Here is a 16,532-nt window from a genome sequence, read left to right on the forward strand (position 1 = left end):
GAGCAAGACCAATTAACACATTACTTTTCTGTGCATTACAGGATAACTGCTCAAATACTTGCCATGAACAAACTGTAAATGTGACATACAACCATACAACACACTGCACTGCTGCTAATGACACATTTTCCTTCCTTGACATCTTCCCTCAGTTCATTAAATTTCTGTATGCCTGGCTTTCTCAGAAAACCTTTCTGAAAAATCTGAAAAGATAGAGATGTGTGATAATTACTGTAATACATGTTCTCCTTGTTACACTGAGTTACACTTATTCAAGTGGTCATAGCTGTCACAGTTTTATTACAGGTTTACTTGACAGTTTCTCTGTGCCCCCATGTTTTTCAGACACATTGTAGGTGGTGGCAGGCAAAGAGACAGAGGCTTGTGGCTTACCAATTTACTAATTGGCAAGTCTGTCAACCTGCACTGTAGTGTCGTTGGCCTTGTCTTTGTTTTTTGCTATTTTTTTATGTAGAGAATGCCACCATTATGCCATGGTCTTCAATAGAAGCTTTTCACAGCATGGTATGGCTTTCCTGCAGTGCAAAAACAATGTTGCTAGATGTGTTTGTGTGAGAAATATAATAAAGCACTAAACTGAATACTGTCCGAGGGGTCGGAAAAATAGGCTGATCCAATGTTCCACTGCCTGCTTTACTTTTGTTTGGATGATTTTTCTTTCTTTTGTTACCAGTGGTGGTCAAAAAAAAATTACACAAGCACTTCATGAAAAGTATTGGACACAATACAGCTCTACACTATGACACAACATGCTATATACAGCACACACGCACATGCACACACACACACACATACATACACATATATATATATATTTACTTTATATAACTCCTAGAGCAGTGCACTGCATTTCTTTACTTTAATTGACCTCTTTAAAGATGTAGACAAATGACATTGCTTCGCATGGTCAGATCTGTCTCCCATTCAGTATTTAACAACATAAAACAGATGAGCCACGCAGTCTTGTACTGTTACGTAAAATTTTGTATAGTTTAATATTGTTCTGTATAATAAATGTTGTACATTCAGTGCTTCTGTGTAAAACAATAATGAAACACTTGCCCTCCAGATATCTAATTCATAAAACATATGTTTGTGTTTTCAGAGCCTCATTTTGAAAAACAAGGCACTGTTATTCCTTTTTAATACCAGTGTCACTGCACAGTATGCTTCATTGTCAGCTTTTAATTGTCTGTTTGTTGAGCTGTGAAGTCACCCATGGGCTGACAATGATATGATGTGTCTGTCATTGGAATGTCCTCACTTCTTAACAAGTGCCTGTGGATCTGTGTGCGTGAAGGATGGGGTTGTGCGCTGTTGGCTTTATGGGGCGCATCTTTGTGATTCTGTGTGTGCACGTGCATCTGCATGCATGAGTGGCTTTTAATGCAGAATTGTGCAAAGAGCGTGCAGGTTGAGTGCTGGATGGATGCATGTGTACCAGTGCTACATGAATGTGTCTCTGTGGAGACGGAGAGATGATTTAAGTATGGATTCAGAAAACTTTTATGTGACAACTGAAAATTGACTCATAAACCAAAAAGACTTATATTTATAAATTAACTTGATACCTAACTTTTTTTTTAACAGCTAGTATACAGGAAGAAGGGTTGCTGTGCTGTGGTCTTAAAAAAATGACGTACTTGAGAAACGGCAGCATTTCCATTCTTATCCCCCAAAACATTTGCAGTGCAGTTGGCTGCATTTCCCTCAGTATGCCAGAGAGACATCCTACAGCTTTATGCGTCTCAGTTATAGTGCATCTGATTACTGTAAAAGCCACTTTTCTTTAACTGGAGATGAACTGAGACCAAAGTTAATGGTATGGAACAAAGCTCACTACATTATAATTTCTTTTCTGTGCTTAGTGATCTCAGATGATTCTTGCATACTGAGCTCTCCTTTACTCCCAAAATGTACCTGGAGGGCAGTGAGCTTTTGCCTTTTAGGCACTCATGCAGCCCAGTCTCCATAGGAACTGTATCTGTATTGGACGATGCTGCATCTTGCAAGTTACAACCACTACCAACATTCACTTCCAATACCGGAAGCAGTGTGCCCTATATTTACCAAGACATAAAGAAGAATGTGCATGTACCACATCAAGCTTTTCTGCAGAATGTCAGAGTTTGAGTCCCATCACAGACCTGCAATGAACGTCTGCCGTTTACTGACTAATGATTATACAGCTGTTTGCTGTGTCTTGTTGACCCATCCTTCCAGCCTGACCTCCTCCTTGTGTGGAGTTTGTCACGCTATAATAATCTTACCTGACCTTCTCCTTTTCTCCCTCCATAATTACTATGGCCACTAGAGGGCTTTGTCAGTTAAACCTAAACATAGATCGTTTTGGAGCGCAACTGTTTCTCATGTTAGAAAACTGAATCCTGTATGATATGTAGTTAGAGTGTTTCCTCCTGTGGACTGATCATTGTACCTTTGACAATGCTCGGATTCAAAGGTGAGTGGCATCGAAACTTATCATGTCATTATCCTTCCTGTGGTGGTATGATATACACAGACAATTCAAGGAATGGATGGAAAATGTTTTTCTGTATTCTAAACACTGGCCTTTTTAACAGATCCAATATCCTAACTTTTCCCAAAACATAAATCTCAGCATCATAGTTCATGGTGTGAACCAAAGGACTAAAAATAGAGGTGGTTATGGAAACAAAATAGACATATATTCAACTGAACAGTCCCTTTTAACAATGACATATATATTTTCCACAAAGGCAAGAATGGCAAATTAATTCTATGTGAACAATTATGTCCCCCTTCCTCACGTACGAGGAGGTCAAACCTGCTGAAAAAGTTATGATGCATTCTTGATTCCCACGTGGAAACATAATCAAGATAAAGCAACTGATTCTTTACATCAAAATCTCTCTCTCTCTCTTTCTCTGCAACTCTCTCCTTGTATGTTTTCTCTCATCGCTCTCTCATTACTCACATAATTCTGTTACCTAGCACCAAGAGATGAGACATCAATTCCTCTGCCACTGATAATTGCAAATTAGCTTTGAGTTAGCTCTTGAGGAGATGGGAGGAGACAGGAGTGGGAGGCGGAGAAGAGCTAGATAAGCTGATGAGTATGTATGAATTAGCCCTCACTCACAGTGGGAGAGAAACTATGCTGGGAAATTTGAGACACTTTCAGTGACAAATTGGGGCGTTTTAATGTCATAAGTGACAATTTGCATCAGAGCAGTATTCTGTGTTAGCTTCCTTCCAGTGTGCTTGGGGTCTTGCAGAGCAGGTTCCAGCAAGGGAGAAATTAACATGCCACTGAGCTTCAAAATGGCTTTGCAAGGTCAGTTGACTGGAAAATAATGAGCAGTGAGCTAAGCATCGGGAAAATTAGACCAACCAGTCTGCTGAACCTACAGCAGAGATGTTATTATTAACAGAGAATAAGAGTCAGTGTATTTAAAAAAAAATGAAAAGTGCAATTTTGAATTTTTTCAGATTTTCATTCAATCCATTACAGATTAAATGGAAAATCTCATGATTGTGTTAAAACAAACTGACCCTTCATTGAAGCACTGTGTCTCCCTCTGCATGTTTTACCAAACACTGCTTCCTTTTGATATTTGAACATTTTCCCTCATTCTCTTCCACAAAGGCCAGACAGGGACAGATTAAATTTCAAGCATAAATAAATATTGTGAAAAGGTCACCTTTCCATCTGTTATTTGTGCAACCTCTAAAAGCAATTACACACAGAATGGTGTCGGCAAAGCTGTTTGTGTGCTTTCATTTTCTAAACACCGTATCTCCCAGAGCTCATTTCATATACACCTCAGGACTGCGCAATGGTAAACAGGTGAAGTAAACAAGAGTAAATAAATCCAAAATCTGATTACTTGCATATACATACAGGATCATTTAAAGGTATTAATTATAAATCTGTCCGCTACAGTTTTGCTGACTCCAGTGACTTTATGAATATAGAGAATGATTTAAACAATATCAGGTGAGTTTTGAGTCACTTTGGATATTTCATGTTTTTTTGTTACTAATTGAGAGACATTTTCCCACTGTAAATATCAAATTGGCCCTTTAAAATAAATAAATAAATAAATGTATAAACGTAAAGCTTTTAACACTAAAGACATATGTTCTCACAGTGCTGCAGAATTAGACTTCATGAACTCATAGGTGATAATTCATGCATTATAAATGACATAATAGGCCACATCCTCCCTGCAGCACAGGATTGCGTGCTTGCCTCCTTTTAGAAGAAGCAACAGAAAGAGGTCAAACGTGACATCAGGGGAAGGCAAGTGATGGGACTGAAGCACCACACTGCACTTTGAAGAGAGAGAGAACTTTCTCTTGGGACTGATTTTAAAGGCCAGGTGGTTCTCAGTGTTGTCTATCTTTAGACTCAGGTTATTCTGGCTGTTCTGACCAAGAAAGTTTTTTTTTTTGTTTGTTTGTTTTTTTTTTTTTTTTTTTTTTTTTGTTGTTTCAGAATTGTATTTGGTAAATTTTCTGAATTCAAAACACTGGTATGTCATTACCACCACCACCAGCAGCAGCAGATGCAGCATCTTTTAATCTGGCTTGATTAATTAAGGCTACATTTTTGATTGGTTTTGGTGAAGCTTGATTGCAAAATATGTTTGTGTTCACTGGACAACCAAATTAAAAACTTGGACTCTTTAACTATCTATTGAACATTAAAGATCCAAGCATGACACTAGCCTGCTCTACAGCACATTTTTTTTATTCAAATATAAGCCCAAAATTTGATCATCCATATTTTGCGAAGGCAAGGCTTTGATCATTGTTTTGATGCGAAATTTGTACATTCCAGACAAAATCACACTTCTTTCCTTTTCTGGTTTACTTTCAACTTCTTTTTGCTTCGTCATGTAAGTTTATCCATGTAAAACTACTTGTTAAGTTAATGTGATTTCACTGGAGTGTACCTCCTTTCTGTTTCTGAGTTTTTATCTTTTCCAAACGAATAAATCTGTGATCACCTGTCTGCAGAGTTTAATGAATTAAAGATCTTATCTAATTGTTAAAGCATGTGGTCTTTGTGATTGACGCTACAGGGTCTTTGAGTGATAAGATGAAGTTGTGCAAATTGTGTGTTTTTCAGTGACTGAAAACTGTTTAACTTTGGCTTTCAGCTTGTTATTTTGCAACAGACTGCTGCTCTATTTCTGTGTTCTATTTCTTGATTCCCACTAAGATAAACCTGCTGGCACTGGAGCAATAGTGGCCACACTAGACTGAGATGAATAGTTACAGGAAACTTTCAGTAATGGATCTGTGGAACTGGACCGAGATATCTCAAAATTGACATATATCAAAATGGACTCATTGTGTTGGCAACTCCAATGAGGTGGTCTTGTCTGCATTTACATATTCACTCCCATACAACAAATGGAAAACAGGTGTAACATCAAGTGCAACAACTCTGTGTTCTGCCAAAAACAACAGTGACGAATAAACTGGTGTAGCACACAGGAAAAAACAAAACACAAAGAAACCTTCATACTAATATTACTAATAGTATTTACATTCAACACCAGCCAGGACCACATGTCTCATGCCACAGAAATGTTTAAAAGCAATCAAGAAATATTCACACTTTCCATAAACTTTGAAAAGCAGCACGAAAAATCCACTGTGGAGTTGTGTAGTGGTGTTTTGACACTGAGGTTGCAGTTTTAAAACCAGGGCCATCTGTGCCAAGGTCTTATGTGAAGCAGCTTGTCGTAAACTCTTTGTTGGCCTCACAGCCCAGGAACCATGAGGCTAATAACATCACTGTTTGTTAAAATTTACTGTGTTTCTACTCGGCAGAGTCAGATCCCTCATTGATCAGAGTAAATCAACTCCCACCAAACCGTAAAACATCATCTCAGAGTGATACCACTAATGATCTGCCCCAGCAGACTACACCCGCTGTCTGAAGGGCTGCTGCTGTATCAAAGCCATGCTGTCTGTCACCCCCACCCCCCCACCCATGGCCTCCTCACACTTCATCTAATAATGGGAATTTACTGCAGGTTTTTTTTTTCTTTCTTGCTTGGTGAGATAAACAGGCGATTGATGAATCAGGCGTAATGCACAGGCTTACGGGCATAGACAGCACGCAGCCCACAGTAAATATGTGCAGACAGGATCGGATTTCAACATTAGCAGTGAGGAGATGCATTTATTTGCCTCTCACCCAGACTCATAACAGCTCTGAGCCTCAATTACCACGTCTGAGAGGTGCAGATAATACATGCAAACGGCACCACTCCCAACCATTACCAGCACATATATACAGTTTGCTTTTCACACTGTCTGTCTGAACTCCACTTCATTGAACAATGTTTGTAACATCTGCAGTAGAGTGATTATCTTCTAAATGAGTGTGTGTGTGTGTGTGTGTGTGTGTGTGCTTGTCCCTGTGTGTGGTTGTTGCATGTGTTTGAACATGTGCACTTGTGCCAAGGCACCCAACAAATTCATGGAGAAATAATAAGATGTTCTCTCGCCTTTTATGATCAAAATGACATCATTAAAAATGGGACTAAAGGCGACAATCCATCTGTAATAAAGCTGCATGCTTCAACTATACTTTTTCACCTCACATTTCCTTTTTACTTATGGAGCATTACTAATTTATGTGGGCTAATAAGCTGCCGGCCAATATGTCATCTGAAAAGCAGCAGAAATAAAATTTTTAAAAATGGCTTTTTTTTTCTTGTATTTTGGCCTTGGGACTCTGTGTCCTGTGTCCCACTACCCACTAACCCACAGCAACAGGCAGGTCTTGCATATCAACAAAGATTCAACTATTTGGCCCAAGCACTGAATCAAGTTTGTCTCAGCTACTTACATTGTAAACAGAATGTAGAAAGCAAAACTTTTGACTGTCACATACCATAATGCAGTGTTCAGGAATCAGACCTTAATGACAAGCATCTTGACTTGTAATTTGTACATTGTGATTTGACCTGGACATTGGCTAAAACATAATGCAGTGACTTGAGATTTAACTTGAGATGTGTCTCTAACGCCTTGAGACTTGACCTTGACTTGCCTCCAGACCTGACTTTCTGCATCAGACTGTCTTGAATGATTTGACACTTGACTTGAGACTAACTCCATCGTTCATGACCTGACTTGCTTTAGATTTGCCCCAAAAGAATTAAAAACAAGCTCTTTAAAAAAAAAAAAAACTTATAGGAAACATCAAATTGCAGCCATTTGAGCCTCTTGATCTTCACTGAGTTTTCATTCCTCGGATGCTCACGGTCTCCCGTTGCTGAGCGCCGGGAGAAGGCCTTGCTAAGCCAGCAGCTTAGCCGCAGTGCAGTGCTTGCAGCCAGGGTAAGCCGTCATCCCCCTCCCTTCTCCTCTGCCCACTGGATGTCATCCCTGAATTGTGTTTTGATGTTTCTTCAGACCTACAATTGAGCTCCATTCTCAGCAGCCAAAACAGACATTTGTCAATTCATATGCATCAGGGCACTTTTTTTTACCCTCTCCCTCTCATCCACTGCCACTTTCTCTCTCAGCTGTGTCTTCCCTAGTTTTAACTCTACCACTGCACTCAGTAACATCAATCCAGCATGAGGATATGAGTGGCCACGAGCCCCCCTGCTGCGAGTGGTGTCACATGTGATTACCATTATTTATAAAGCTCACTCGGGCTCGGTTGCGTAGTCGGCCTCTCCCGGCCCTCGGCCCTGCACACTACAGTCAATATTTGCACGCAATCCTGAACTGTTGAGAGTTTCCATGGTGGTGAGAGCCTCCATTACATGAAATATTCAGGGCGCACGGAGACTCCCGTGAGGCCCAGCGCAGGGTTTTTACTCCGATTTGATTATACGACATGATTTTTTCATGAGCTATGACAGTCCTGTTGAATTAGAGTCAGCTCTGAATCCTTGTGATAGTCACGGAAGCCAGAAAGGAGGTGGAGCAGGCTGTCCCCTTCCCTGACTCTGTCTTTAGGTCTCTCTGTCTAAATAAGGGGAGAACTAATTTTGTCAGAAAAAAAGGGTCCCATGTAAAATACACAAGCCATACATCATGTGAACATGTGCTCATTATTACATAATATCATCATGTCATAGATAACACATCATTCCTGCCATCTCGTCTCCATGCAGAACCTAATACCAAATCGCTTATGTTCTGTCTCATTTCAAAGATCTTACAGGTATTAGTATTTTTAGACTGATGTCATGCAATAATTATTTTTATTTAAATGCATAATATAGTTATTTAAATTTTCAATAATTGCCATGTTCATAAGTATATCAAGAAATTATCAGTATTTGTGTAGAATCCAGTAAAAATACAGTACCTTACAGTAAGTGCTAAGAACCAGATCTCTATTTCTACTGCACTTGTCCACACTTTATGCCCTATGCAAAATATGCTGCCACATATTGCAATTATCTGTAACTTTCTTATGACACACTGTGGCTTTCATAAAGTACTGTTTCATAAAGTACAGTAATTTACTCCAAATCATCAAAGACAACGGTAATTACAACCAAGGACTAAGTGTTTGTGGAAATGGTCAGCCTGAAAACCCAGAGTACATGAATACGTAAGTGAGTGTGAATGAGAGAGAAAGACAGAGAGAGAGAGAGAGAGAGAGAGAGAGGAAAAAGGAGTAATGCATAATGATCTATTTGACGATAACAGTGGTGCCACAGACAGTTATGGTATTATGAGCGTAAAATGATCATTAGGGGCTTCTAATGGCAAAATCAGTCATGCTACCACACACAAACACAGCCTGTGTTAAGGGAAGTTAACAATATTGTGCTGTTGCTGTGTGATGATTTTTATGCCCCATAAAAATATGATTTATTTTCTGTGATTGTTGAGATCTGAACCAAATATGTTTTAAACATTCTGTTCTGGTTAAATGGTATAACAACACCGAAAACAGAAACACAATGTTGCTTAAAAAGAAACATAATTAAACCTTTTTCCTTTTCTGAAGGGAGTAAATCTTCGTTTTACACCGTTTGACTGCTCTGACAAACGCATTCAGGTGTAGAATACACAGACAACACAACAAACAATATGTAATTGACTAAGCATCAAATGGCTATGAATGGAAATTCTATGTATTTGACAACTATATTTTTGTCTTTCTGGCATGTTTAATGTGGTCCACAGTGATGAAGGTGACTGCATTATTTTATTTATGAGATTGCAGTGTACCAGATTCATTTTTTAACATTTAAACGTAGACTCACAACATCTCATGAAGTTCTTTTATTATTCACTGTGCTGTTCAGTGATGAAGAGTTGCTGTGATATTTTCAGACACTGAGTGAGTCTGCTCCTTCCTTGGACAGTCAAGGTCATTCTCAACACCTGCCTTTGGTCCACTACACCAGATGATTGTCAGCTGAGTCCAACATTGTCGATTTGGCCTTTTGATTCGCACACACACACACACACACACACACACACACACACACACACACACACACACACACACACACACACACACACACACACACACACACACAGAGTGAGAGATTATTGGCTCCTGTCTTTAACAGACTTGAATCCTGGTTTCTCAAACACAGACCTGTTTATGTGTGACCCAGCTTGAGGGATTGGGAGGATAGGATTGGTCAGAACAGGGCCCACCAACGTGCACAGAATGACAGCAGTGAGTGTGTCATTCTCACAAACACGCAAACACTCTGGATGGCAGTCTGGGTCAAATACAGATTGCAGGACTTGCTTCTTTCATGGCCATGCTAATTGCTTTCCTTTGCCCAATGCTATAGTGACACCAGCTTACAATACTTTTCTAATGACAACATACATTAGTGCAGGACAGAGCTTGAAACTAGTGTATTCTAAAATCTGACTGTATTGTCAGAGATTCCTTTTATTATCATCCTTTTTCATGAAAAATGAATGTGCAAAAAAAAAAAAAACATTGCCTTTTTCTCCCATGTGAATTAAAAGTCTGTCTTCTAATTGAGGTCCTTTCTGCCAGAGGTGGATCAGGCTTGTGGAAAATAACTTGTGGTCTAAAAAGCTGTGCGACTTCTTGTAATCATTTTCCTTGCCAGCATTTTTGTGAAAATTAATTTTAATTGCTGTCTTCAGTCCCATAATTAGTATTATTCATTCATTCAACAAGTGTTTATTTCCTGCTGTTACAATGGCTGATTATACTATAATACAACTGCAGTAAACTTTGATTGGCCAGCTCTACAACAGTCATCTTCATACCAGATTATGACAGAATTATGTTACTTAAATGTAAAATAACCTAAATAGGTTCATGTAAATAAGATGATGGCACTGTATTTTCAAGGAAGTGGACTTACTAACTCCAATAGCCACAGATGATGATTAGGAAATGACTCACACAATGCCACCATCAGGCTATTAAAATTGATGACTCACATTGTTCTGTTCATTTGAGATGATATCGAATTTAAGTAGTACACTTAAAATGTTTAATATTGATTATTTATAATAAATATTTATTTTAATATACAATACTCAGAACGTTTTATACTCCACATTTTCAAGATTTTTAAACGTGTCTCATGTCAAGCTACTGGCTGGCTTAAAGCTTGAATTGTTAAAATAAGTTCTGTTTGTTCCGAAATCAAAAAGTACTCCATTGCAGTAAAACAAAAATAAAAAAAATACTGGATGTTTTTTTCATGAACAAATGGACAAAAATGTTGATGAAGTACAGTGTCTCTCACTGACGGCAGCAGTGAATTGGCAGGTCCAATTCAGCAACAGGGTCGTCTTTGGGTCAACAGACGGGGAAGCTCTGCTTTTTGAAAGTGCTTTTCTGGATATAGTACTTGTTGAACCATAGGCAAAACTATTATGCTGTGTTTTCAGGAGCACATCACCACACAGCTTCAGTCTATCTGTGAGGAAACCTGCAAAACCTGCAGATGGAGCATTGTGATAAACTGGGTTGTGAAATGTGAGGAGATACCTTCCTTTTTGGATGATTTGATTATTTAAATATTTTACAAGTGACAAACCTCATAATTCATCAGAAAATCCAAATCACAGCAATCAAAAAGTTAGAGAGACTTTTGATAAATATAAGTGTGATGATAAAATATGCTCAGAATCCATAGTTATTAACTCTCTGAATCATTTGATTCTATCATAATAATTATATTATTAGTGGTGTGTTGTTTTGTTTATTTCTCTTAGTTTGGTTGCTGACTCTCTGAAAATAGCAAAGCATGATTGGGAAAATCCTCACATCTACATTTCACTATATTGTTGCTGAATATTTTAGGTAAATCTCATGAAACACTTGCATATGGGATGTTGACGCTGCCCATATTAAAATTAGGAAGTCTGGCAGTTCTTTTAAACAAAATACCGGCCATCACAAATCTGCAATTCTTCTTGGTTGCTCTCATCAACTCATCCATGCAGACCTCCTATTAATCAATTTTGTCAGGAGAAAAGGTCAAGTTTGCATATTTGCTGTTCTTAAGAAGCCACACTTACTGTTTCATCTCAAGCTCTATAGTGCTGGAGGAAGCCTGCTGCTCTGGAACAAATCAAACCCATCACTCGAGAGCGCTGCTCTTTCTGATGACTACAGGGATCGGGCCGAGCAACTGTGTCTGATTGTTTGACAACACTGTGATTCCTCAGTGGAGTGCTGCACAAATGGCAGAGTGACTTATACAATGTGATAAGTCACTCTGCCATTTGCATGTCCTGGAGTGGAAAAATGCCACTTTGGCTCCAAATTGATTATTAAATGGCAATTAACTAACTAACCAGTGAAAGCATTATGCACTAATCTGTACTAAAATAGTAACATTTATAACATATTGATCCTCAATAAATTGATGGCAAAAGTCACATTTTTCAGTGTCCCTTGTGAAGCATAAACAGTGGCCCAGAATGTAGGATATCAGTTTGAAAAGACTACTGTGTGTTATCTTTGGTCTAATTGAAGTTGTAACAGCTTCATCCCTGCAGCCGTAGGGTGCGGAGAAATGAAGAGTACAGACTGTGGTTATCTATTATGGCACTAATTATAGGAATATGCCTTTGGCTCAGCAACTGTCCCTGGCACTACACTATCTGTATTCCATTTCAAAACTTGAGAGTGCTTCACAAGGTTAGAAATTGGAAGAAACAGACGGCATAGTGGATGTAGCTGATGTTATATTATCTGATGGTATTATCGTCAAACAAAAACAACAAAATTAGCTTTGAACTTGAAGAAAAAGTTTGATTGGGCCTATTATTTGGTCGCACGTGCATTTGTGTGTGTGTGTGTGTGTCAGTGTGTGTGCAGCTGTGTGAGGGTGATTACAGTTTGACAGCTGCTGACAGAGAGCCCGACTCAAGGCAAGTGAAGAGGTCTTAAATACGGCAGAAGCTCTCTGAGTAGCTACACTCTTCTCTGCACACTTTCCCCCTCTCTGAAAGGCTGCAATTACCATGTCAGCTGCTATGCTGCTAACATGAAGAAAATAGCTCAAGCTAATTATTCACTCTCTTCTTCAGTCAGTAAGAAGGGTGACGATTGGGAAACAGAAACTGAGAAATGGACAAAAGCATGGAAATGACTCAAACTAAAGACAGATTAAATGTGGAATGTTGATCCTCAGATGTTAACATTCTACCAGCTTTGTGAAAATACTATTATGCTTTTGCCTTTCCAGAGAGAGAGAGAGAGAGAGAGAGAGAGAGAGAGAGAGAGAGAGAGAGAGAGAGAGAGGCACTTTCTGGATTACAGAGCTAAGGTTTGAAAACATCTCTTGTCTGCTTGTAAAGAATTTATTCGTCTATTAGGACACCAGGCATCAAATCATTATCTTTAATAAAGATTGACTTGTATCAGTATTTGACTTCAAAAACTTGAATCTGTCAGACCATGTGGTTGTTATCGTTGGTTAAAAGTGCACATGCAATGCAATCACCTGCACTCGGTGAGCTTGGATTACAGTTGTGATATTTCACCTCTGGCATGATAAACATGTTATTTGCTACAAATTTCCACTGATGTGATATGTGCTAAAAGATGTCTCATGATGGTTTCTACACCTTCCATGCCGTTCCATGCCTTGTCCCATGTTCTGTCTTATGCCTTTGTCTCTAGTCTCGTTTCTTGTCCAGAGATCTTGTTTTCCCAAGCCGTCGTTTCCCAGGTCAGGTTGTCTTAATTTGTTACTTTGTTTCTTGTTAGGTTTTGTTCATTGCTTAGTATTTTTCCTCGTAAGAGTGATTTTGTGTTCACGTTTTGTAACTTTTGTTTTAGTGCCTTTTTCCCCTTTATGGGTGATCTTTTGGTTGTTACTTTGTCCAGTTGGTTTGCCTCCCTCCTTCGTGAGTGATTTTCTGTTGATACTTTGTTTGAATAAATAATTATTATTTTGGACTACGTCTGAGGGGTCGTGCATTTGGGTCCTAGTCCTTGCCTCCCATAGTCGTGACAAAAACTTCCTAAGGATTTAATAAGTCCAGTGACGTCCTCTCGTCAAAATAAAACTCAAAGGTCACTCACAAAGCCTGCCACTGTTCGCAATTAGCCATCCCTGGGTAAGAGGTGTATTTAAGTGGCTTAAAAGATTTTTTGCAGTCTGATGTTCAGTTTCCTTCTCAGTGAAGTTACTTACAAGTACTTTGTTTTTCTCATGCATGATACATTAGCCTAATGAGACAGCTCTTTGAGTGTGCTTGCTTCTATCCATCCTTTAAAATAATCCTCATTTAACCAACATCATTTTGATGCTTCCACATTATTAACTGCAAAATAAATATTGTTCATGTTATTCAATGAGTTAGTAAATCGAAATTTCCAATGCATTGGTCAGTGCCTTCTTGGCTATAGTCTTTATCAATCAAAATTGAATATTAATTTAAAAAATTACTGCAAGACATACATAAATACTAGTGATTGACAGTCAGCACTGTAAGTGTTTTTGTCAGATCCATGCTAATATATGTTATTTTCATTTCACTTTACAGATTAGCCCACTATGATTATCACTGTGTGATGGCTCTATCTTTGTCACTGTCATGGTTCCTGCTGTCCACTGATGGGGAACAAAGGTGAGCAGTACAGACATATAGTCAGTGCATTATTTATCAGGCTGCAGCACTAAAGTACTAGTCAGGCCTTTGACTTCACACAAATACATACTGTAGACACACATGTATGTTGGAACAAGTGTGTACATACATCTGGCCACATGCACACACACACACACACACACACACACGCACCTGTCCATGATCGAGTGGAGATTTTGCCTTGTCATTGTTTATCTCCCCGATGCCATTGATTTAATTGAGTTGGATGGGTCCCTTCTAATCCCTTGGGTTATTGGAATTTTGCTTGAAAAAAAAAAGAAAGAAAGAAATGTGGGAGGTGGGGGATTTATTATGGGGCAGGCATCTTAAAAGGGGCACGAAATTCTCCCAGAATCCATCAAATCACTGTGTAACAGTGCTGACGTAGAGGTATTGATTCCGTCCCCTTGTCTGAATGATTTTATCTAACACAGAAAGACAAAGTGATTATGGATCACCTCTGTTTCTTTGTCAAGCTTTACAGCAGCGAAACCAAACCACTGTATTTAAGAATTAAATCCCTTGCAGTGCGTAATTTCTACATCAGGACGTGGTAGGAGCTCTTACAATAGGTGATCCATTGATCGAGCATGTCATACAGATTTTCGTGCCAAAATTGATGCCAAAATCAACAGTTACATTCACTGTTAAACCCTTAAACACAAACTCACCACTGCACTTGATTCATGTGGTTCAAGGAATAACATCTATGAATAAACAATGTTTTCTTTTGTGTAGCAAGAGACCAACTTTGGGTTAGTCCAAACTTTGTAATAATACACTTGAGGTTACAAACATCAACAAACTAAATTGATGCTGGTGTTTAAAACCCACCATCACAGTGCTAATCTGTGCCCTTGGTTGCACAATGCCTAGATACCCACTAGTACCTGCAATTTAATAATTTATTTAATCTAGCTGTAAATGTTTCCAGGTGATGGGCAAACCCAAGCAATCAAAATCAATTATGTCTCCCAGCATACTTAGAGTAATAACAATATCAAATAACACATTGTCACATTGAAGTTCAGCTAAATTTATTTTAAAACCACATATTTCTTTTTAAACAAGACACTTATACTGGTTATTTCAGCACAAAAGACAAAACACCCCTCCCAGTCTACCACACTTGGTTTCTTCCCCTGTGAACCCCCTATTTAACCAACTGGAATGCTCCAGCTCAGGTTTGGCTGTTCCTGGTCTAACAGAGGAAGAAGTGCAACAAAGGAGACAGGTGAACACAATTCAAATTCAACAAATCAAATACCCAGTCACAATGTGTCCTCTCCCCTTCACCCTCTCCTCCAAATGTTCATATCACACACATCTCCCCAACAGTTTCCACCAGGTATTAACATTTTGACAAAATCTACCTGAGTAGAGTGTGTAGTGCATGTGCCTTACTTTAGGGCATGGGGTCTCCCCGTGACAGGGGGGAAAGGGGCAGGGCTTAATACCTAAGTATGTTAAATCAGGGGTGCTTTCAAGGACTGTTGTTCTATTACATTAGCATAGCAAACACATGGAGTTTAGCACACTTCGTTCATTTGTTTCAATCACCAAATTGTTTATTTGCAGGAACTCCCATCCATATCACCTGCTGGCCTGTAAGGAGATTTTTATTTTTTTTTTAATCTTGGGGACTTTTACATCTTAAGGTATTTTTCCTTTATTATTAGATATATTATTATTAGCCATTTACTATAGACAATAGTTCATTGTTTCTTTCTAGGAGGGCTGATAGAATTCAGCTAGCTTGCTCCCTGTCAACAGTGGCCAGAGCAACCAAGGTTATAGTGGGGGCCCTCAGAAGACAAGATGGACAGGGTGACTAGTTGAGGGAGTAAATAGCTATAACAAATAGCCTGTGTCTCTGTGTCTCATGATCAGTTAGTCTCTCTTAGTGGGACAGAAGTAATTGGGATATACAACATGAGTTAGGTAAAATGTGAGTTAGCATTTAGGATTGGATACCTGTATATGTGTGTGTATAAGATCTGCAAAGAACCAAAGGTTTTCACCACTGCACCCAACTGAATACGACCATCACATGGGCTGTTACACAGAAAGCCAGTCCAATATAAGATAAACTAAACCCCTTCTGACAGACACAGTGTTCCAGCACCATGGACAGCGCATGTTACTTTACCTGCACCGTTTCTGGTGAATGTTTCAGGACTGAACCCAAAGAAAACAAGATCTCTCTTGCGACACAACAGACAAGAGCCTCCTACCACAAAGATCCTGGCTGCAGGACATTCATTAATACAAAGGGAAATTCCAGGACACAGGGGCTCTGCAGGGAGACATGTGGATACAGGCGTAGATGTAGTTATAGGGATGTTCCTGCTGTCACATCACCAGGACTAACAACTGAACTAATAGTACATGCTATGTTAACATGGCCAGTGTATTCC

Source organism: Toxotes jaculatrix, chromosome 15 (genome assembly GCF_017976425.1).
Source record: "Toxotes jaculatrix isolate fToxJac2 chromosome 15, fToxJac2.pri, whole genome shotgun sequence".
NCBI classification, from domain to species: domain Eukaryota; kingdom Metazoa; phylum Chordata; class Actinopteri; family Toxotidae; genus Toxotes; species Toxotes jaculatrix.